This window comes from Vicugna pacos, chromosome 19 (assembly GCF_048564905.1).
Source record: "Vicugna pacos chromosome 19, VicPac4, whole genome shotgun sequence".
In the NCBI taxonomy this organism is placed as follows: Eukaryota; Metazoa; Chordata; class Mammalia; order Artiodactyla; family Camelidae; genus Vicugna; species Vicugna pacos.
In genome coordinates, this window is record NC_133005.1 from 36,416,033 (window position 1) to 36,422,979 (window position 6,947).

At 43.8% G+C, this 6,947-nt stretch overlaps 1 long non-coding RNA gene and 3 other non-coding genes across 5 annotated transcripts; all 4 read left to right on the forward strand.

Annotated features, from left to right (window-relative positions):
- Positions 1-19: 19 nt before the first annotated feature.
- LOC107033747 (uncharacterized) lies at positions 20-3,512 on the forward strand. 2 transcript variants are annotated; one of them, XR_012061795.1, is made up of 5 exons: positions 20-54; positions 386-501; positions 1,433-1,509; positions 1,883-1,966; positions 3,272-3,512. It is a non-coding gene; the product is annotated as an uncharacterized lncRNA (long non-coding RNA). The 2 variants fall into 2 exon arrangements; XR_001459258.2 differs by having other exon boundaries at positions 3,280-3,512.
- On the forward strand, positions 227-317 carry LOC116284375 (small nucleolar SNORD12/SNORD106). The gene has a single exon (XR_004194137.1). It is a non-coding gene; the product is annotated as a small nucleolar SNORD12/SNORD106 (small nucleolar RNA).
- Positions 1,280-1,370, forward strand: LOC116284377 (small nucleolar SNORD12/SNORD106). Its single transcript, XR_004194139.1, has one exon. It is a non-coding gene; the product is annotated as a small nucleolar SNORD12/SNORD106 (small nucleolar RNA).
- Positions 1,639-1,730, forward strand: LOC116284376 (small nucleolar SNORD12/SNORD106). The gene has a single exon (XR_004194138.1). It is a non-coding gene; the product is annotated as a small nucleolar SNORD12/SNORD106 (small nucleolar RNA).
- Positions 3,513-6,947: the final 3,435 nt, after the last annotated feature.

The window sequence follows — 6,947 nt, forward strand, 5'->3', positions numbered from 1 at the left end:
GCGCTTCATCCGGTGACGTTCCGTGCCAGGAACCTCGGTTTACTACCGTGTGTGGTGAGTGGAGACTGCTCGTCGAGATCTCTACCTCTTTTTTTGTCTTTGCGCCATCGCCGTAGCCGGTGGCTACCCCCTGCTCTGACCCTACTAAGTAGGCCTTAGGGCCGTGGAGGGGCTTAGCTAGAGCTGGAAAAACCCACGCCTTCTGTTCGGGCCTAAGGAGTCCTTGGCTGGTATAAATGATGACTTGACTTTTTTCCCCGTCAGATCGACAATGTTGATGTCTTTAATTACTTGCCAGTTAGTTCTGATACACCAGCCTCAAAAGGCCCTGCCATATTCTTTTCTCGACTCTGAAAGATGGCGATTGACGACCTTTCTTTGTTAGTTCGCAGGTTTGCACGGTCAGAGCCGACAGAATGGATCTTGGAGGAGTGGGCCGCTGCCGGGCCTTCCGGGGAGCCACGTGTAGCCGTCCGCAACCTTCAGTCTCCTACCTCTGCGGTAAGCCTCTGTCTTTTGGCCTGTTGTAGGAAAAGCGTACGCTGAGGGAATTCTTCGTTTGCCAGGCGACCTTGGCGGGGAAAAAGAAAGGAAGATTAAGGACAACTCATTAGTGTATTTTAGTTATTAGGTCTTCTTTGAGGTGTTCTAGATAGATTTTTATAATTCTCAAAAACATTGGGTTTGTTCTAAAGCGGAAAAATGTTTTGACAGTGCACAGGTGTTAAATTTTTAGTGTCCTGACAATGCTCATGAAGGCACCGTGTTGGATGCCTTCGCTTTATTTGTTCTTGATAAACAGCTTTCTTTTGTACTTTTGTTTCCAAGGGAATGGATTATGTACTATTTTCTTGAGGAAAGCCAAATGTGTTTCTGTTGAAACTAATCCCCTACCCCCTAACGTTTAAATTCACTTGAGTCCAGGAATGCCACCTCAGTGGGCGTTTTTGGACAGTTTTTCTTTAATCTTACTGTCCCAGAGTCTTTGAAGTCAGGTTTTTTAATAATGACATCTTGCTTTAAAATGCAAAATCATGGCGCTTGGTCAAAACCTTGCAATCACCTCTCAGTAAAAGCTAGCCATTTCTCCGCGGTTCTTGTCAGCAACACTGGCCTCTACGAAATGTGAATTCAGAAGGCAGGGGTGTAGGTCTTAGCTAAATTTTTACTGCCTGCAGCAGGACGCAGAAGTGTTCAAATACTGCATAAAATTTGCCGAGAAACAGACCAATCAAATCTTATTCCTGACTCAGGTCTTTCTAGAAACCAAGAGCTTCCTACTGGCATATATGATGACTGAACTTTTTTCCCCGACTGATCGACCATGTTGATCTAATTTCTCTAAGCCAGTTTCTGTCTGATATGCCAGCGTGAGCAGCACCTTTGTCCCCTACTCCCTTGGGCATCTAGCTAATTGGAACTCCTGTGTCAGTTTTTATATCAGGTTAATTGCTGGCAGAAAGCAGACTTTGAATGGACCAGGATGAATACAGGATTGGTAAAGAATTGGTAAGTGATGTCCATATGTCTCAGTGTGCCCACATGGCTGAATAGATACAGGACCTGTAGATGGGAGGAGGAATTAACTGCTTTTAAAGGGGCTATCCCTTTTGCATTCCAATTTCTAACTCAAACATGGCCATTGTAGCTGATGACATAACTTTTTTCCCCATCAGATCGACCCTGTTGATCTAACTGAACTATTAGCCAGTTTTGTCTGATGCATTGGCCACAAAGAAAACGTTTATGTTTTCTGCTTACCACCACCAGACTGTCGACTGCACGTGAACTTTTTAGTGGAAATTGGGATTGCTGTATAGGCTTTTTACTTCTTCCATCGTTCAGGTCATTTATCTTGGCTTCATCTGTTGACTTCCTACAGGTCTGGAGCCCTGTGTGCCCCAGAGCAGTGAGTAGGTTGATTGCAGCCTGATAGAACCCTCGGCTTGGTTCTGTCTTGTAACAGGTGAGGATTCTGCAAATTGTTACCCAAGTGTTAACTCCCTAGTAAGATGACTATGTTTAATGTGCTCATGGTAGAGAGTTGTTGCCCACTTGAGAGTAACCTCGGGACCCAGTTCCAAGCTGTGTATAAAACAGGAGGGGGAAGAAATTGACACAACATACTAAACTGAGTATACGTCAATTAAAAAATAAGAGGGCAAAATTGCATCCTTGGCAGGACTGTTGACCTGTTAGTAGTATTATGTCTTTCCCTAAGAAAGGAAAAAGTAAAGTTAGAATTAACTTGGCAGATAGTACAAGAATAGAGGAGCTCCAAATCACATTTGAGTTGGGATTCAAATTATAAAATTTTTTTGGAATAATTAAGTTCCTCATGCTGTTGGCTGAAGGCCAACCTCAGTTCTTGCTCCATGGGCCTCTTCAACATGGTGTCGTGCTCCATCATAGCAAGCCGAAGAGACAGGCAGGCCACACCTGAGTCTTTTTTAAACGCTGGGTATATGTGTCTTTCCATGATTGGAACGTGACTCCCTTGAATATCAGCTGTACTGATTAAGGAAAACTTAAGCTAGACCTGTCTGAATCGGGCCTTGGTTGTAGGCCTTTAAGCTGGCCTATACAGCCCTTAAATTGTGCCTTCTTAACTGGCTGCGTTTGCCCGATTGATCCCCTGGTGTGCTTAGGAGCCTTACAGTGGAAAGGGAGCAACATCAATGATAGCTTCCCTCCTCTTGAGTGTGTTGACTACAGTAGACGTGTCTCTTGGTGATCAAGTCCCTGCTTTATGAAAAATCTGAAACATGTACAAGCTCAACACCCTAAATTTAAAATATTTGCTTTTGTTTACATAAGTGCGTAGATTTTTGCCATTTGAAAGTTGTTGCTTTTATGACCCTTAATCCCTAGACTGTTCATTTGAATTCCTCTAAATTCAGAAGTAAGACTATCTTCCTATATACCTGATCATTAATAGCCAAGAAATAAATAGTTCCCTAATATCTGCTAATCAGTATACTCAGATGACCCCATTTGTCCCTAGAGTATCTTTGTATGCGTTTCAAGTGTGTTAAGCCCCTTTGGTACCCTGTGTAGTCCTGGTTTTTCCCTCCTTTTATTTCTAGTTCCTGTGCCTAGGAAGATTATAGGTTGAGGTTGAGCGTTTTGACATCAGGGACAAATAGACTTGAGTGAGGTGCCAGACTCGAGATAAGAAGACTTGAAAGAGATTGGTCTGGGGCTTGACTGTACATCCACCTTGTTACAGAAGTCTTAGTACTGGTTGTGATGTACTTTTTTTCTTTTTGAGTATTTCAGTTTATGGCGTTGGAACACAAGATCTCTTGAAAAAGATTGTCTCTGCTTTCCTGAGAAAGCGTGATAGTTCTGGTGAATCAGTCCAGCAAGGTTGTGTAACCCACGTGTCCGGAGCTGAAAAGATGGTGTCTGCTTTGAAGAATCGAGGATTATTATATTATTAAACTTGGTGAAGTTTTCTAACTTAGAGCCTTTCTATCTGGAGAAAGACAATAAAATCCTTTAAATTAAAATGTTGTATATGGTCATTGAATACTCAGCCTTGAACAGGGACAATATGTAACAACCAAATAATTGTTGGTGGGTGCATCCCACACTTGTCCACTTGTCCTTTCTGAGCCGGGTTTTGTGCTTTTACAGGCATGAATGAGATAAGTGTGATTGGGCTACATCTAACTTACATTTTTAACTCTAACCATGGAAGCTTCTAAACAGATTGGTCTAATAATGGGACCAGTCTGGTTTCACTAATTTCCCTCTGTCCCCAGATAATTGAGTAATCTGGAAAAGGATTCCATTTTTGTTTTTTCCCCTAACATTGTGCTTGTAGAATTCCCGGTATTGACTCGGTCCCCTCCTCTTGTGAGGACCTAGTGCTCTCAATGAATAGAAAACTAGCACAAGGGGATATATCCCTTCCGATACTAGGTTATAAAAAACATGACTTGTATACATTCAGTTGCTGTTTCTCTTCCCTGTCTCATTCCTTGGCTTGCTCACTTTGATGAAACAAGCTACTAAGTTGCAGTCCAAGTACCAAGGAATTGAGAGTGATCTCCAGCCAGTTGCAGGGAACTGAATCCTGCCAACTAAATTCAGAGGCAGATCCTTGCCTGGTTTTTGGTGACTGGAAACCCTGCTGACACCATGATGCCTGTGAGAGGCCTTGAATTGGGACCCAGCTAAGCTGTGCCTGGATTCCTGACCTATAGAAAATGAGGTTGAATGTTTCAAAGTCACTCCATTTTGGGAGTAATATACTCAGCAATAAATGGTATAGAGCATAAATAGTACAGAATTCCATAATCAAAAGTCTTAATGGTCTTGAACATTACCAACTGCAAGCCAACTGACCTTTCTCACATCAATTTCTTAGCACACTGGAAGCTCCGGCTGTAGCCTACATCTCTAGTCTTGTTTCCCTTCATACATTTAACTTGTCCAAAACTGAACTGAGTGATCCCTTCTCCACCAAGTCTGCACTGCCTACAACCATTTCTACTCCTGGTATTGGCAAGTCTAGTTGCTCAGGCCAAAAATCTCAGTTATCCTTGACATTTTGCTCATATTTCCTGTGTGTAACCCTCAGCAAATCCTTCAGGTATATCTGATACCCTTTTTAACCACCTCCATTGCTACCACCTTCCAGATCCAAGCCACCATCATCCAAGCTTTGATTACTGGTCTCACATCCACCATTGCTCCCTGTGAACTATATGCAGCCGAGGTGCCCTTGAAACCAGAAGATCGTGCCACTGTCCTGCTCAACCCTCCAATGTCTCCCCATTTTCAGTAAAAGCTGGCGTTAAAGGCCTATGCCAACTTCCTCTCCCTCAACGTCTGACCTCATCTCCCTTCTCAGGCACCCAGGTCTCCTAACCCTCTATCACTTTAGGTTCACTTGAACCTCAGATCGCCTGGATGATCAGTCTTAGCCCCCTCAGATCTTTGTATGGTTCCCCTCATTCACTCAAATGTCACCCCTGGGACCTATCTAAAACCTTCCCCTCCACTTTCTATTCCCTTGTATTTTTCTTCGTATTTACCACTGCCTGATGAATAGTGCCTGTACATATACAATATATATGCATCACATATGTATTTATATAGCAGGTATATTTATCATTTGTCTCCCACATTAGACCATGACTCCATATAGATAGCAGGTCTCCCTCCTTGGTGGCCCCTCCGTGGCATGTGCCACAGTGCCTGGCGCATAGTAGGCCACTTAAATACTAAATGAAAGAAGAATTAGACACTTGTGGCGGGATGGTGCTGAGGCACCGGCCATGGACACTCATTCATCACAACAGCCTGTGAGGAGAGAACTAGCATGATTCTCACCCCAATTGCACAGATGAGGAAACAGGCTCAGAGCTACGGTTCCCCAGCTCTATATGAGAGAGAATCAAATCACAACTCTTACTTGACTCCTTTTCTCTCTACAAGTTACTGCCTTTTACGAGAACAAGTGTTTTCTGTTCTTGCATCCCCTGCAGTTTCTAAAGCTATTCCTTACACAGTAACGACTTGCCTGAAGTCACACAGCCGGTAGGTAGTGGTGTCAGGACTTGCACCCTGTCAGTCTGGCTCTCCAGTTTGTAATCCTTGGCTTCATTGCCGCCTCTTACTGAAATGCAGTCTAACTGATACAGGAAGGAGCCAAATCCCGGTTCTTGAAATCTCAAATGCTTTTGCTGGACTTGCTTGTTGGTGAGAAACCTCTGAGGTCAGAAGTGGTCCCAAATGCCTGCTACCCAAAGGTCAGAGAAGTTCCGTAGAGAGCTCCTACCCACTTTGAGTCTCTTGGCTTTACAGCTTCCCTGAGCCCCAGGGGCAATGCTAAGCCTTAGATACTCAAACTCTGCATCGTGTCTCCCCAGCTTCAGTCCCTCCCAACATTTGATGTTTTACTCTCCTACTTCTTTGTCCTTTTAGCTGAGGGATCTTGGGCAAATCGCTTGACTTCTATATGCCTCAGTTTCCTCATCTGTGAAATGGGTTCATAACAATGCCTACCTACTTCAGAGAGTTGTACGGTTCAATAAAATCAGGTCTGTAAAGTGCTTTGCCCAGGCTTGGCACGTAACAGGGATACAGTTCATATCTAGTGAATAAACGAATCTTCCTGCAACATTGAGATGGAAGATCAGTGTTGGTGAGATATAAGAAGTGTCTTCATTGAGTGCCTACCATGTGCCATACTGTGTTAATTATTATCTCATTAATCTATACCCCAACCTTGTTCATTAGGATCCCATTTTATCCCTTCCAGGCATCAGCTTGTGTCTGCAGGGGGCGCTGTGGGCACACATTTCTCCAGCCTGTGGAGAGATGCCACTACCCAGGAAGGAGGGAAATGGCCCCGCAGTGGCCTTGAAGTTGGGCAAGCATTTCAGATCCTGCCGCCAGCACTTCTGGGGTTGGCTGCAGCAGCAGAGTCTGCGAAGGCAAGTTCCCCAGGCCTGAATCATGGACTGCTGATAGTGCGACCGACCATCACTCACCATGCAATCAACCAACCAAAACGAAATTTACCCACAATCCCTTCAATCTAACACATCAGTAATCAGCTTTCACTCTTCCACGTTCCCTTCTGTTCTCATTATGTTATTATAGTGGGGCAGCTTGGTAGAGCTTCCAATTTTTAAAGGAAGCCAGAAATTCCTAAAACGTTGGCAACCGATTTCAATTTTATAAACGGAAGACTGAACAGTGCATACATCTGAGCCTCCTATGGCCTGGAGGTCACCAGTGTAAGACCTCTGCAGTTTGATCTGTGTCCCTTTCAGCAACCGTCCTTGTCATTCCTGGGCCAGCTAAAACACACGATGCCCAATTATATTTGAATTTCAGATACACGTCTCAACTATTACATGGGACATACTTACACTAAAAAATTGTTATTTATCTGAAGTTCAAATTTAACTGGGTGTTCTGTATTTTTA